Genomic DNA, 16,880 nt, shown 5'->3' on the forward strand with positions numbered 1-16,880 from the left:
TAAGCTTCTTGACACCTGTGTACTGTATACTAAGTAGGAAGGCAGTCTTCAATTAGTTAAAAGCAAGAACCTTTCGTGAACCTAATAAGGGCCTAACAAATACAGAACTTGATAAATCTGGTAGATACCTAGCTTTAAAACTAGAGTTTGGCACTCAACCTAAAATATTATTTTTTTTTCCAAAAGATTTATTGAATTTTTCCATCAAATACAACAAACCCGTCTGTAGAGTACAAATACCATACTAGAGGTACAACAATAATGAGGTGCAACTTATGTTAGCCTCGCTATAGAAGAAGTGGCAATACAAGAACAAATAAAAAACAACAAAGGATTCGCCCTGGGACTTTAAATGAAGTGGGTACTGTTTCTGCCAGTAAACATAACAGTAGTAAATATAGTATATGGTTTATTCAAATACAATTGTTTACACGGATAAATAACACCAACTGTTGCCAATTAAAAAAATACATAAACAAGGAGTATTGGTACATAAATGTAGTAGTAGTACATAGTACACGGGCATCATACTACCCGACTAGTTTTGTGAGATCCAGCTCGCTCTTCAGGGGTGGATGTGTGTAACAATGTACCTAGGATGAACACATATATATATATATATGTTTGGCAATATAGCACAGTATTAGTTATAAAGGCACAGGGTAGGAGGGGTTGTAGGCCCCCCATACTTACCACTGAGCTAGGCCATGGCTCCAGGTGTGCGGCCTCAAGACGGCGGCAGCAGATGCCTCCCCAGGGAGCTGAGGGGGCAGAATCAAATGGGACCCCACCCAGGGCCAAACGGAGAGCAGGCATGGCAAAGGTGTAGTGATGTATCCCTAGAGTCCTCGTTGGTCGATAAAAAGTATAGGCTGTGAACATAAGTATGTTTGTCAGGCATCTAAAGTAGTAGAGTAAAATCAATAGATATTGGCATAAAGATATGTATGCATGCATGCATAAATGAAAGGCCTGAGCCAAAGGTTGCAGGGCCATGAAGATGGTTAGAAACATAGGACAGCAGAGGGGTACTACCAGGTGACAAAATAGACAAGGAAAGAGGGGAAAGAGGTGAACTACAATTGTGTGGGTAGTGATGTATCCCTAGAAACCTCATTAGTCCATAAAGCCTATAAGCTATAAGCAAATGTTTATCAGACATCTAAAGTAGTAGAGTAAAATCAATGAGTATAGGCATAAAGATATGTATAGCTAAGTAAGGCCTGGGTCAAGGATGGTAGGGACATGGAGATGGTGGAAAACATAGGATAGCAAGGGGATAGTAGCAGGTGACAAGATAAGAAAAGAGAAAGATGGACTTGTGTGGAAGAATCCACAATATCCAAAAAAGAAAAATAAATATGAATAAGTGCTCATAAAATAAATAATAATAAATAATAAATGAGAGTAGGTGCTCATAAAATAAACAATGTGTAAGATATGCAAGTGTGCCTAAATAAAGTAAGTATCAAAAAGGTGAATATAGTAAGTACCTGAGTGAGGTGAATATCCTAAGTATAAAAGTAATGAGACACAGCAAGCAATCTCCACAGCTGTGTGTGTCCTCAGTGAAGAGTGAAATGAAATCCAAGCCATGCCTGACCTCCAATTTAACCCCGGAAGAGCCCAGGAGACTCCACCCCCAACACCATGTGTGGATGGCTGACATGTGAGTGCAGAGGGCACCCACTGTCATAGGAAGGCACGCAAATGCAAGCGTACCCCCATGCCATCAGATGATATAGTACGTCCAGCTGTGCCGACGTCTGCAAAATCGCAGACGCCATGCTTCTGAAGTCTGAACATGGTGCCGATGTGTAGGCGTCCCCATCCGCCTAAAAGCAGATGGGGACAGCAGGAGACATGAAAAAGCCTCCCTTTATACACATCGCAGCTCCCAATGCGAGACAAAAATCACTAGCGCCAACCGAGGAATCGCACAAAGAGCCAGGGTATATAACAATACTGGAATAAAAATTGTGTTGGAGGATGAGTAACCTAGTATAGTATCAAAGTGTAACGATTGTTTATACATGTAAATACTGGCAGGGGTGACAACAGACCAGGTTTGGACTAATGGGTGTCTTCCACCCGGGTTCAATATAGAGAAAAAGGAAAAGGTCTGGTGTCCCCAGTGACACACTTCCATCCCTGTAACATATAAAAAACAACAAAGGATTCGCCCTGGGACTTTAAATGAAGTGGGTACTGTTTCCGCCAGTAAACATAACAGTAGTAAATATAGTATATGGTTTATTCAAGTACAATTGTTTACACGGATAAATAACTCCAATGGTTACCAATTAAAAAAATACATAAACAAGGAGTATTGGTACATAAATGTAGAAGTAGTACATGGTACACGGGCATCATACTACCCGACTGGTTTCGTGAGATCCAGCTCGCTCTTCAGGGGTGGATGTGTGTAACAATGTACCTAGGATGAACAAAAATATATATATATATATATGTTTGGCAATATAGCACAGTATTAGTTATAAAGGCACAGGGTAGGAGGGGTTGTAGGCCCCCCATACTTACCACTGAGCTAGGCCATGGCCATTGTCTATTTTGTCACCTGATAGTACCCCTTTGCTGTCCTATGTTTCTAACCATCTTCATGGCCCTACAACCTTTGGCTCAGGCCTTTCATTCAGCGAGCTGGATCTCACGAAACCAGTCGGGTAGTATGATGCCCGTGTACTATGTACTACTACTACATTTATGTACCAATACTCCTTGTTTATGTATTTTTTTAATTGGCAACCGTTGGTGTTATTTATCCGTGTAAACAATTGTATTTGAATAAACCATATACTATATTTACTACTGTTATGTTTACTGGCGGAAACAGTACTCACTTCATTTAAAGTCCCAGGGCGAATCCTTTGTTGTTTTTTATATGTTACAGGGATGGAAGTGTGTCACTGGGGACACCAGACCTTTTCCTTTTTCTCTATATTGAACCCGGGTGGAAGACACCCATTAGCCCAAACCTGGTCTGTTGTCACCCCCGCCAGTATTTACATGTATAAACAATCGTTACACTTTGATACTATACTAGGTTACTCATCCTCCAACACAATTTTTATTCCAGTATTGTTATATACCCTGGCTCTTTGTGCGATTCCTCGGTTGGCGCTAGCGATTTTTGTCTCGCATTGGGAGCTGCGATGTGTATAAAGGGAGGCTTTTTCATGTCTCCTGCTGTTCCCATCTGCTTTTAGGCGGATGGGGACACCTACACATCGGCACCATGTTCAGACTTCAGAAGCATGGCGTCTGCGATTTTGCAGACGTCGGCACAGCTGGACATACTATATCATCTGATGGCATGGGGGTACGCTTGCATTTGCGTGCCCTCCTATGACAGTGGGTGCCCCCTGCACTCACATGTCAGCCATCCACACATGGTGTTGGGGGTGGAGTCTCCTGGGCTCTTCCGGGGTTAAATTGGAGGTCAGGCATGGCTTGGATTTCATTTCACTCTTCACTGAGGACACACACAGCTGTGGAGATTGCTTGCTTGCTTGCTTGCTTGCTTGCTTGCTTGCTTGCTGTGTCTCATTACTTTTATACTTAGGATATTCACCTTACTCAGGTACTTACTATATTAACCTTTTTGATTCTTACTTTATTTAGGCACACTTGCAAATCTTACACATTGTTTATTTTATGAGCACTTATTCTTATTTCTTTTTCTTTTTTGGATATTGTGGATTCTTCCACACAAGTCCATCTTTCTCCTTTCTCTTTTCTTATCTTGTCACCTGCTAGTATCCCCTTGCTATCCTATGTTTTCCACCATCTCCATGTCCCTATCATCCTTGACCCAGGCCTTACTTAGCTATACATATCTTTATGCCTATACTCATTGATTTTACTTTACTACTTTAGATGTCTGATAAACATATTTGCTTATAGCTTATAGGCTTTATGGACCAATGAGGTTTCTAGGGATACATCACTACCCACACAATTGTAGTTCACCTCTTTCCCCTCTTTCCTTGTCTATTTTGTCACCTGGTAGTACCCCTCTGCTGTCCTATGTTTCTAACCATCTTCATGGCCCTACAACCTTTGGCTCAGGCCTTTCATTCATGCATGCATGCATACATATCTTTATGCCAATATCTATTGATTTTACTCTACTACTTTAGATGCCTGACAAACATACTTATGTTCACAGCCTATACTTTTTATCGACCAACGAGGACTCTAGGGATACATCACTACACCTTTGCCATGCCTGCTCTCCGTTTGGCCCTGGGTGGGGTCCCATTTGATTCTGCCCCCTCAGCTCCCTGGGGAGGCATCTGTTGCCGCCGTCTTGAGGCTGCACACCTGGAGCCATGGCCTAGCTCAGTGGTAAGTATGGGGGGCCTACAACCCCTCCTACCCTGTGCCTTTATAACTAAAGCCGCGTACACATGGGCGGACTGTCTGGCCTACTTAGTCCGCCGAAACACATTTCAGCGGACAGTCCGCTCGTGTGTGGGCTTCAGCGGACTTTTTCAGCGTGCAGTCTGGTGGACTAAGTATTTCGGAATTTCCGTAATACTGTCCGTCGGACTCGCATTTCGGCGGACAATCCGCCCGTGTGTGTGCCAGTCCGCCGTACTTTTGAAATGAGCGGACTTTTCCCGCCCGGAGAAAAGTCCGCTCATTTCGAGCGGGTATCCAGGTAGGCGGGGCCCGCGAAGGAGACGTCGCTGGCCCCGCCGCTTGGTATGGACTTAAAGGGGAACCCCAATGCCGAAAAAAATCGGCGTGGGGGTCCCCCCCAAGTCCACAACAGACCCTTGTCCGAGCACGCTACCCGGCCGGCCAGGAAAGGGGGGCGAGCGAGCGTCCCCCCTCCTGAGCCGTACCAGGCCGCGTGCCCTCAACATGGGGGGGTGCATTGGGGAAGGGGGGGCCGCACGGCCCCCCCACCCCAAAGCACCTTGTCCCCATGTTGATGAGGACAAGGGCCTCTTCCCGACAACCCTGGCCGTTGGTTGTCGGGGTCTGCGGGCGGGGGGCTTATCGGAATCCGGGAGCCCCCTTTAATAAGGGGGCCCCGGATACCGGCCCCCCACCCTATGTGAATGAGTATGGGGTACGATGTACCCCTACCCATTCACCTGTAAAATAAAAGTACCAAAAAAAACACAACACAGGAGATAAAATACTTTATTGCACAGCTCCGGGGGTCTTCCGTCTTCGGGGGTCTTCTCGCCGGACTCCTCCGCTATCTTCTTGTAGCTCTTTTGCTAGCGGAGGAGTCCGGCTTTCTTCCTCGCCGCCGGCCTCTTCTACCGACTTCGGGGGTCTTGTCCCCCTCTTCGGTTCTTCTGCCGGGCCACCGCGCCTTCTTATAGCTCTTTTACAGGCGGTGGCCCGGTCTTCTGTCGCCGCCGCCTTCCGTTCTTCTTCTTCTTCTTCTCCAGGAGATGTTGCCTCTACGATCTCTCCGGCCGGAATGCCAGGGACGCACTGCGCGGCCACTTATATAGGGACAAGGGGCGGTGTCACATGGCTTTATGTCACATGGGTTGGTCACATGGGTTGATGTCACATGGGGACTATGACATCGTAAGGGGGCGGGGTCACCATGTGACACCAACCCATGTGACATAAAGCCATGTGACACCGCCCCATTGTCCCTATATAAGTGGCCGCGCAGTGCGTCCCTGGCATTCCGGCCGGAGAGATCGTCGAGGCAACATCTCCAGGAGAAGAAGAAGAAGAAGAAGAAGAACGGAAGGCGGCGGCGACGGCGACGGCGACAGAAGACCGGGCCACCGCCTGTAAAAGAGCTATAAGAAGGCGCGGTGGCCCGGCAGAAGAACCAAAGAGGGGGACAAGACCCCCGAAGTCGGGAGAAGAGGCCGGCGGCGAGGAAGAAAGCCGGACTCCTCCGCTAGCAAAAGAGCTACAAGAAGATAGCGGAGGAGTCCGGCGAGAAGACCCCCGAAGACGGAAGACCCCCGGAGCTGTGCAATAAAGTATTTTATCTCGTGTGTTGTGTTTTTTTTGGTACTTTTATTTTACAGGTGAATGGGTAGGGGTACATTGTACCCCATACTCATTCACATAGGGTGGGGGGCCGGTATCCGGGGGCCCCCTTATTAAAGGGGGCTCCCGGATTCCGATAAGCCCCCCGCCCGCAGACCCCGACAACCAACGGCCAGGGTTGTCGGGAGAGGCCCTTGTCCTCATCAACATGGGGACAAGGTGCTTTGGGGTGGGGGGGCCGCGCAGCCCCCCCTTCCCCAAGGCACCCCCCCATGTTGAGGGCACGCGGCCTGGTATGGCTCAGGAGGGGGGGCGGTCATTCGCCCCCCTTTCCTGGCCGGCCGGGTAGCGTGCTCAGACAAGGGTCTGTTGTGGACTTGGGGGGGGGGGGGGACCCCCACGCCGATTTTTTTTTTTCGGCCTTGGGGTTCCCCTTTAAGTCCATACCAGGCGGCGGGGCCAGCGACGTCTCCTTTACGGGCCCCGCCTACCTGGAGACGCGCTCGAAATGAGCGGAGATTCCTCCACGTGTGTGGGCGAGTCTGTTCATTTCAAAAGTAGGGCGGATAGTATGGCGGACTTAGTACGCCGTATTAGTCCGCTCAAAAAGTGCCGTGTGTGGGCAAGTCCGTTCATTCGAAAGTATGACGGACTGTCCGTCGGATTGTCTGACGGACTAAGTTGGCCAGACAGTCCGCCCCGTGTGTACGCGGCTTAATACTGTGCTATATTGCCAAACATATATATATATATATATATATATATATATATATATATATATATATATTTTTTTTTTTTTGTTCATCCTAGGTACATTGTTACACACATCCACCCCTGAAGAGCGAGCTGGATCTCACGAAACTAGTCGGGTAGTATGATGCCCGTGTACTATGTACTACTACTACATTTATGTACCAATACTCCTTGATTATGTATTTTTTTAATTGGCAACCGTTGGTGTTATTTATCCGTGTAAACAATTGTATTTGAATAAACCATATACTATATTTACTACTGTTATGTTTACTGGCGGAAACAGTGCCCACTTCATTTAAAGTCCCAGGGCGAATCCTTTGTTGTTTTTTATATGTTACAGGGATGGAAGTGTGTCACTGGGGACACCAGACCTTTTCCTTTTTCTCAATACAAGAACAAATAGCGCTTCCAAAAAAAAGGTATGATCTGTTGGATATCTAATCCTTTGGGCGTTCCCCATCAGCTAATCAAAAAATAATATCATGGGTTCTTTGACACATTTGTTGGGCTTAAACATGTATTGCAATATATGTGAACTAAATATCCTCGTTTTTCATTGCATAGGTTGCTGGAAAGGGTGTAGCAGTGTGCAGAAGGTCCATCCAGAATTTGTAGGAAAGGGGGGGGGGGGGGCTAGCAAGCCATTCTGAACCATACCAGGTTACATGCCCTCAATATGGTAGTTATTTTGGGGCAGAGGGGGCTCTGGCCCCCCCCCCCCTCAAAGCATCCTGTCTCCATGTTGATGGGTACAACGGCTTCTTCCCCACAACCCTGGCCAGTGGTTTTGGGATTCTACAGGTGGGCGGCTTACCAGAATCTGGAATTCCAGATCCCGCCTCCTCCTATAAGAATGAGTAGGGGGACTACATAGTCCCCCTACTCATTCACCAAAAAAAAAAAAAAGTGCAGTGTAAAAAAAGACAGTAGGCAGTTTTTGATAAGTCCTTTATTTAAAAAACAAAAAAAGTCCCCTGGTGTAGAGCCAGTCAAGTTCCTCTACCCCAAACTCGCTCATCCATGTCTTTTTGAATCTTGCTTTGTGCACTGGTCCAAATCATTTGGTGAAGGGGGATTATGGTGTGGGGTAGTTTTTCAGGGGTTGGGCTTGGCCCCTTAATTCCAGTGAAGAGAACTCTTAAGGCATCAACATACCAAGACATTTTGGACAATTTCATTTTTCCCAACTTTGTGGTGTTGTGAATTCATGAAGAAATACATTTAATATTTACTGGCAGAAATGTGAGATTTTCTTAGGCCTCAAAATAGATGAACCATCATTTTGATATCATTGAACTGTTACCCTCTTGGAGACCTTTAAAGCAAAATGCATGATCCCCTGTTTTCCAAGTTGTTACTACATCAACTATTGAAAACTTTTACAAGCCTGCATTGAAGCAGAATTGCAGAAACAATAAAGTCCCACTTCACAAAACAAAGAAGATGGGTTCCTAGCTGTGGGGGGTAAATAAAAGCTACAAATCTTTTAATTCAAGGAAGGCTTGGGTAAATATGTCCTATTGTATCAGAGGATGATATTGCTTTCCTAGTCAAACCACAATGTTGGCAGAAGACTCCAGTTACCGTATTTATCAGCGTATAACTTTTTCCCCTTAAAAGCAGGGGGAAATCGCGGGTGCGTGTTATATGCCGATCCCCCACAGTTCTGAGCCTCTGGGTGGCTTTCAACCATCTTCGGCTCTTCTCGGTGGCTTTTGGCCACCTTCGGCCATTCTCGTGGCTTTTGCCCGCCTTCGGCTCTTCTCGGCGGCTTTCGGACACCTTCGGCTCTTCTCGGCGGCTTCCGGCCGCCTTCAGCCGTTCTTGGCAACTTCTGGCCGCCTTCAGCCGTTCTTGGTGGCTGAAAGCTGCCGAGAACAGCCGAAGGCAGCTGAAAGCTGCCGAGAACAGCCGAAGGCAGCTGAAAGCTGCCGAGAACAGCCGAAGGCAGCTGAAAGCTGCCGAGAACAGCCGAAGGCAGCTGAAAGCTGCCGAGAACAGCCGAAGGCAGCCGAAAGCTGCCGAGAACAGGCGAAGGCGGCCGAGAACTACCGCGCACCGCCGAGATACACAGGACATCCGGCTCTGTATCTCGGCGGCGGCATTTAAAAAAAAAAAAAAGAGGCAAATAAAAGGCTGCAATGGTGGACAAGGATGCATGACAAGGCTGCATGACAAAGCTGCAAATGACACTGACAAGGCTGCAATGGTGGACAAGGCTGCAAATGACACTGACAAGGCTGCAATGGTGAACAAGGCTGCATATGACACTGACAAGGCTGCAAAGATGGACAAGGCTGTATGACAAAGCTGCAATGATGGACAAGGCTGCAGATGGACAATGATAAGGCTGCATTGATGGGCATTTAAATGTAAGTTTTTTTTTTTCCTTAAACTTCCGTCCTAAAAGTTTTTTTTTCCTTAAAATTCCCTCCTAAACTTGGGGTGCGTGTTATACGTCGATGCGTGTTATACGCCAATAAATATGGTAATTACAACAGTCTCAGAAACCAAAGTGAAATGACAAATACATGTATCTGGAATATGTTATGTTACAATGTTAAAATGGATGTTATAAGAATCATATACCAGAGTCATCCATATCTTTGATAAATCATTTAAATTATCTATGGTATTTGTAGGTCACAAAAGATAATTATAATTTTAGTATCTGATGATTTGGTGAAATTTGTTATAAAGAAAATATGTATGAAAGTGTGATTATAAGTAGAAGTGTTTAAGAAATGAATTAGTATTATGAAAAACATATAATCGTGATTATAACTGTATAAGAATTTAACCTATGTTTAGATAAACAAATATTAATTGGATACCCGAATTATATATGTATCCATATAGATAATAATTTTATGTGATATTGATTTTTATATATATATATATAACCTGTGTCCTTCCTAGACAGACTATTTTTAATAGATATACATTGACATACATATATAACCATTTTATATAATAGGGATTAATCAAATATATGTTAAGCGTATTTTCTATTATGTCGGTTACTAGCACCCCTAAATACTGGATATATATATATATTCTTTTCACTAAGATACAAATAATACACATTATAAAAATAGAATATATTAACTTAAAGAGGAACTCCAAACACATGTGAGACACCTGGTGGCTGAAGGTGCCATTACCTTTAAATCATTAGGCTCCTGGGAAAGGTTAATTATTACGTTTTGCCTACCAATGAGGAGGGAACACATACCTTTTGGGCAGAACTTAATATAATTTTATGATCTTATTGTTTAAGAGGAGATTTAAGAAACAAGAAAGATGCCATAGAGGAAGGAGGCTCAGGGACCCACCCTGAGAAGGGACACTTGGAGATACACAGACTCCCACACAGACTGACACTCATGCACCATGCATGAATACATTCATGAAAATTCCTGAACCTGATCATTGGAACTCGGAGGTCGCAAGAAGTTAAGAGTATCCATTTTTGAAAGTGATGGCAGCCATCTTAAATCCTAGTAACCAGCAATCCAGACTAATAGCCATTTTGGAATGGGTAAATATGCCATGTTGATTATAGCTTGTATGTTTTCTCAAATATTGAATATTCTACTATTGATAATCGTTCTCCCAAATCAATAACCACCTTTTTAGATTTTTTTTCTCCTCTAAATTAAATTTTTCATAATCTATTTCTTTTTGCATAGTTACCATTTTTATTAACAAACAAATGTCACATTTATCTCACATTATTAACCACTTACCTGCAGTATAGTAACGGTTGGACGTGTGAGATACAGACGTTCTGTTTAATTATCAATTATTATAAAGTTATTGAGTCTACTTAGAAGTTATCATGGTGATATGATGTCCAAGGTACTACACTCCCATTTTGTGGGTTTTTCCATTAATTGTCAAGATATTCATGTAATGCAATCTGTATTTTAATTATATGTATTTGTTTTTTTTGTCAACCAATAAATATAACTATTTTGTATGATCACTTGTCTCCGTGAATAAGTTTCACATGTATAGACTGTGTCATATAGATTGATTTTGTATCTTAAAAATATCCTCCTTAAAAATGACTTAATAAATACTGTGCGGGAAACTGTCTTTAAAAAGCACAACAGTGTGAACAGTTTGGGGATGGCCCTTTCCTGTTCCAACATGACTGTACACCAGTGCACAAAGCAAGGTCCATAAAAACATGGATAAGAGAGTTTGAGGTGGAGGAACTTGACTGGCCTGCATAGAGTCCTGACCTCAACCCAATAGGACACCCTTGGAATAAATTAGAGCAGAGACTGCGAGCCAGGCCTTCTTGCCCAACATCAGTGCCTGACCTCACAAATGCGCTTCTGGAAGAATTGTCAAACATTCCCATAGACACACTCCTAAACCTTGTGGACAGCCTTCCCAGAAGAGTTGAAGCTGTTATAGCTGCAAAGGGTGGGCCAACTCAATATTGAACCCTACAGACTAAGCCCTTGTACATACGGTCGGACATTCCGACAACAAAATCCGTCCGATTTGTCAGACGGATTTTGTCTGAAACTGGAGTTGCATACACACGATCGGACAAAGTTGTCGGAAAATCCGATCGTTCAGAACGTGATGACATTATTTCGTTACGACGGGACTACGTTCAGGCTAGTAGCCAATAGCTTTGGTCTAGGAATTTGATCTGAGCATGCGTGGCACTTTGTCCGATCGGAATTCTCTACACACAATCGGACAAAGTCCGATCAGATCATGTTGTCGGAAAGTTTTATAGCCCAGCTGTAAAACTTTGATGGATATTCCGATGGAAACAATCCGATGGAGCCCGCACACAGTAAGATTATCCGACAACACTGTCCGATCGGACATTTTCCGTCGGAATGTCCAACCGTGTGTACAAGGGCTAAGACTGGGGTGCCATTAAAGTTCATGTGTGTGTAAAGCAGGTGTCCCAATCTTTTTTACAATATCGTGTACAGTATCTCACAAAAGTGAGTACACCCCTCACATTTTTGTAAATATTTTATTATATCTTTTCATGTGACAACACTGAAGAAATTACACTTTGCTACAATGTAAAGTAATGAGTGTACATCTTGTATAACAGTGAACATTTGCAGTCCCCTCAAAATAACTCAACAAACAGTCATTAATGTATAAACAGCTGGCAACAAAAGTAAGTATACCCCTAAGTGAAAAATTTCCAAATTGGGCCCAATTAGCCATTCTACCCCCCCCCCCCCCCCCCTGTCATGGGACTCGTTAGTGTTACAAGGTCTCAGGTGTGAATGGGGAGCAGGTGTGTTAAATTTGGTGTTATCGCTCTCACTCTCTCATACTGTTCACTGGAAGTTCAATATGGCACCTCGTGGCAAAGAACTCAGTGAGGATCTGAAAAAAAGAATTGTTGATCTACATAAAGATGGCCTAAGCTATAAGAAGAGTTCCAAGACCCTGAAACTGAGTTGCACGATGGTCAAGACCATACAGCAGTTTAACATAACAGGTTCCACTCAGAACAGGCCTCGTCATGGTCAATCAAAGAAATTGAATGAACATGCTCAGCGTCATATCCAGAGATTGTCTTTGGGAAATAGACGTATGAGTGCTGACAGCATTGCTGCAGAGGTTGACACAGGCCCTTAAAGTGCCAAGGCATCGAGCTGCACTGTATAGCCGGGATGTTCCATCCGGTGTTCAGATATCCATCCAAATTATATATCTCCAGTAGGAGTGTAGAGAGGAGCTCTGCAGCGAGAGCCAATGGGAACGCATTTCGGAAGCAAGCCTTGAGACTGATGAAGGAAGCGTAAAGCCCCGTACACACGACCGGACTTTTCAACATCCAAAGTCTGACGGAATGATTCCGGCAGACTATTCGATCGTGTGTGGGCTGCAACGGACTTTTGATTCGCAAAAGTCTGACAGACTTTAGAAATGGAACATGCTTCAAATTTTTCCGCAAGAACTCTGCCGGACCCAGTTCCTACCGAGAAATTCGCTCGTGTGTATGCTATTCCGACGGACTAAAACCGACGCTAGTGCAGCTATTGGCTACTGGCTATGAACTTCCTTATTCGAGTCGAGTCGTACGTCATCACGTTCGAATCCGTCGGAGTTTGGTGTGATTGTGTGTGGCCAAGTCCGCTCATTTGGAAAGTCAGTCAGAACTCTGCCGGAACTCCGTCAGAACTCCTTCGAAAGTCTGTCGGACATAAGTCTGGTCGTGTGTACGTGGCATAACTTGCTTCCCGAAATGTGTTCCCATTGGCTCTGACGGCAGACAGACTGACAGCTCCTCTCTACAGTCATGCTGGAGATACATACTTTGGATGGACATCTGAACACTGAACAGACCATCCCGGCTATATAGGGGAGCTCGATGGCGGCTCCCTCTGGACAGATCACAGACTGATTTTGCTCCCTCTATACAGCTTGCTTTCTTCCTATAACAGGTAAAGACCATAGCTCCCGGTTTACTCTTGGACTTCCCATCCACTGCGAACTATCATCATCCCTCACCACACCCGCTTGTGAGTGCCATAGTTGTTTATATTGTTTTTTTTATCCTTTAATAAATTGTGCTACACGATGCCTGCTTGGTGCTGTATTTTTCGGACTATAAGACGCACTTTTTCCCCCCAGAAATATGGGGGGAAATGTGCCTGCATCTTATGGTGCGAATATGCGATACACACCGCCCTCGCCGCGATCCGGAGCGCTCCGCGGCCTCGGCCTTAGGAAAGGCCACAGCTTTGGCCTAGCTCCAGAGCGGCGGCCATCTTGGGGCACCCATCGGCCGTTTACAATGTGATCGCTCCGTCAAATGAGTCATGAGTCATGAGGACGCCGGTTCCTCTCTCCCCTCTGTGTACAGATCTGTACAGTGGAGGGGAGAGATTGGATGGCAGCAGCACTGTGGGCTTCATCTGTAGTGCCCACAGCGCTGCTCTGTGACAGGTGCAGTCACAGCCATCCCTCCATACCCTGCCAATACTCTGCAATACTCTGCCAATACCCTGCCAATACTCTGCCAATACCCTGCCAATACTCTGCAAATACTCTGCCATACCCTGCCAATACTCTACAAATACTCTGCCAATACTCTGCCATACCCTGCCAATACTCTGCTATACCCTGCCAATACTCTGCTATACCCTGCCAATAGTCTGCCATACCCTGCCAATAGTCTGCCATACCCTGCCAATACTCTACCATACCCTGCCAATACTCTGAAATACCCTGCCAATACTCTGCAATACCCAGCCATACCCAGGAATACCTAGCAATATTCGGCGATACCCAACCACCTACTGCATAGTGGCCTGATGGAGGAGGGAGAAGTGCCAGCTGTCCCTCTGGGAGCCTGGCACCATAGAGGCATAGAAACGCAGGGCCGGTGACTCTGACAGGAGTGGCCGGAGGAAGAGGCGAAGGCAGGAGTCGGCTCTCAGGAACAATGGCAGGGGAGGACAGACCGAGGACAGGAGGAATAGGCAGGCCGCTGGGATAATATCAGGTAAGGCAATGGTAACTTTGCATTTCTATGGTAATGGTCACTCTGCATTTCTTGGGCGCTGGAAAATATTTTAGTACACCATTTGGTTCAGAATATTTTTTTTCTTGTTTTCAACCTCTAAAACCTAGGTGCGTCTTATGGTTAGGTGCGTCTTATGGAGTGAAAAATACGGTAAATTCTACAGTTGGGTTGGTTCTTCATACCTGGAATTTTCCTACTTTCAGAACCAAACAAAACATTTGCAGCAGTGTACATATGTAGACTCTGGAGATGCATAGCTCCAGGTGAACTGCTAATATGACAGAGCCCTGCACTGACATCTGCTGGCCAGGAAAAGCAGAAACCAGAACCATAAATAATTCAAATTAACCTTCTGGGTTTTCTTGTAAAAGATAAGCTGTGCCCCAGCCCTCATCTTTTAAGCTACCCTATTGGTCAGTAAAGGTAGTTATTTCAAAGTGAACCAGTAAAGTTTAGAATATAGGAGGGTTCAGGCCTCTTTTAACTTTTACAAGAATTTTTTTTTTTTACATACCTGTAAACTCCATATCTTGTACAGTACAAAACATAGGAGTTGATTGTGAAAACATGGGTATTATGCCGCTACCTTCAGGTGATTAAATACTGGCAAAAGCTTTGCTGGGACAGCAGCAACAAACTCACAGGTAGAACCATAGGCATTAACTGACCCATGCAGACAGCTGACTGCAGAAGCACCTTGGAGTCGAAGCACGGTTTAGCAGAGGTTCAACCGTCCCTTCACAAAAAAGTTGTTTTAAATGTGAAAAGAAAAATAGGTGGTGGCCCTGCAATATGTAAGAAAAACAAAACAGAAACAAAAGTTAGATGCTGTAAAAAGTCCAAGAACCACAGGTCAGGAGCCCTAAGGAAGAAAAGGCAAAATAACCAGCCTGCCATGTGGAAGAGGGAAGAGGAATCCTATTAATGATGTTAGTCCCAGAGTGAAGACACGGTAGGCAGCCATGAATGACAGTCTTGACCATAGGCGTGTGCAAGAGGTGTGCCAGGTGTGCTTGGGCACACCCTAATCCTGGAGTTGGCAACCCATCAATTGTGGACAGGTGACAGGTAAGCCGTGATCCTTACTTGCCGATGCCCAGAACCTGGACAGGATAGGCAGCTGGAGTGGAAATTAATGAACTGATCTGTATGTTCTTCTGCCATGGGAGGAAAATACAGGGGATTGGTGGCAATGTATGCCACCCCTCTTGTCCCAGTTCCTTTTCTTTCTGCTGACCAGGTCCCCCTGTGTGCTCACCTGCTCCCCCCATTGTTTTAGGATGACGAGTGGGGAAGAGGGCGGTTTATATGTCACAAAGGCATGTGTTGGAGATTTGAGGTGCACACCCTAATACTATAGGCTGCGCACACCTATGGTCTTGACCCACTCATAGGAGAATAAATATCAAGGACTGGCTTTGTCACCATGTAGCAGTAGTTAAAAAAGGGGGCTCCCAAGAAGAAAGAACAGAACTACAGCTGCCAGGGGCAATAGAGAGAACAAGGCTCCATTCTTAGGCCGCGTACACACGGGCGGATTGTCTGCCCAACTTAGTCCGCTGAACCGTGTTTCAGCGGACAATCCGCTCGTGTGTGGGCTTCAGTGGACTTTTTCAGCGGACAGTCTGACGGACTTTGTCATTCGGAATTTCCGTAATTTTGTCCGCTGAAACTTGGTTTTGTCCGTCCAAACTTGGTTTCAGCGGACAGTCCGCTCGTGTGTAGGCAAGTTGGACGGACTAAGTATGGCGCATGGTCAGAAAGGATTTACACGGCCGAAGGTTGCATTGCAGTGTATTGGACGTCGTTTTTCTAGTCCCGTCGTACGTGCTGTACACGTCATCGCGCAAGTTTTCAGCGGACTGTCTGTTCATCGTGTGTGGTCAAGTCCGTTCATTCAAAATTTGGATGGACTGTCTGTCGGATTGTCTGACGAACTTAGTTGGGCAGACAATCCGCCCGTGTGTACGCGGCCTTACAGAGGACCTTTTAAGGGGCTAAACTCCTTGTACACAAGGGGGGGGGGGACCTTGAGTGGGCAAAAATACCTGAAGAATGCCCCGGAGTAAATAAGAAGTTTGCAGTGGGCAGAGAAGAAGAGCAGCTTCTTGAAAAGGAGAGTGCACAGGGCGTGCAAGAGCCAACATGTTAGAGAAGAAGAAGAGGATATTCAAGGTTGAACCAAGACATGAACCAAACTGAAGAAGTTGCAGGATGAGGAATGAGAACAAGTTCTGTAATAGGTTTCCATATCATCATTCTAGATGAAAACTATCCCACATGATATGTTGCAGATAAGGGTGAAAAGATCTGCATGACCCAAAGTGAGAGGGGCAACCAACTTAGAGGTTGGAATGTTCCTCCCAATTGTTGAATATCTGTGATAACCCGGAAGATCTTTTAGCAGAAGCTTGTAAAGCGCTCATAAAATTGAAGGCGTTTGATGAGAGAGGCTGGTATGTGCCAGGGCACCTACAGAACATAGGTACACTCCCTTTATTAGGTACACCTTGCCAGTACTAGATTATACCCCCTTTTGCCTTCAGAAGTGCCTTAATTCTTCTTGGCATAGATACAAAAAGGTGTTGCAAATATT

General features: G+C 45.2%; 1 long non-coding RNA gene across 1 annotated transcript; it reads right to left on the reverse strand.

Moving 5' to 3' along the window:
• Positions 1-392: 392 nt before the first annotated feature.
• Positions 393-1,613, reverse strand: LOC143990048 (uncharacterized). Its single transcript, XR_013277121.1, has 3 exons — positions 1,494-1,613; positions 694-872; positions 393-593 (listed from the first exon to the last, which is right to left on the reverse strand). It is a non-coding gene; the product is annotated as an uncharacterized LOC143990048 (long non-coding RNA).
• Positions 1,614-16,880: the final 15,267 nt, after the last annotated feature.

Source organism: Lithobates pipiens, unplaced genomic scaffold (genome assembly GCF_037356315.1).
Source record: "Lithobates pipiens isolate NorthernLeopardFrog02 unplaced genomic scaffold, aLitPip1_a1.2 Scaffold_18, whole genome shotgun sequence".
In the NCBI taxonomy this organism is placed as follows: Eukaryota; Metazoa; Chordata; class Amphibia; order Anura; family Ranidae; genus Lithobates; species Lithobates pipiens.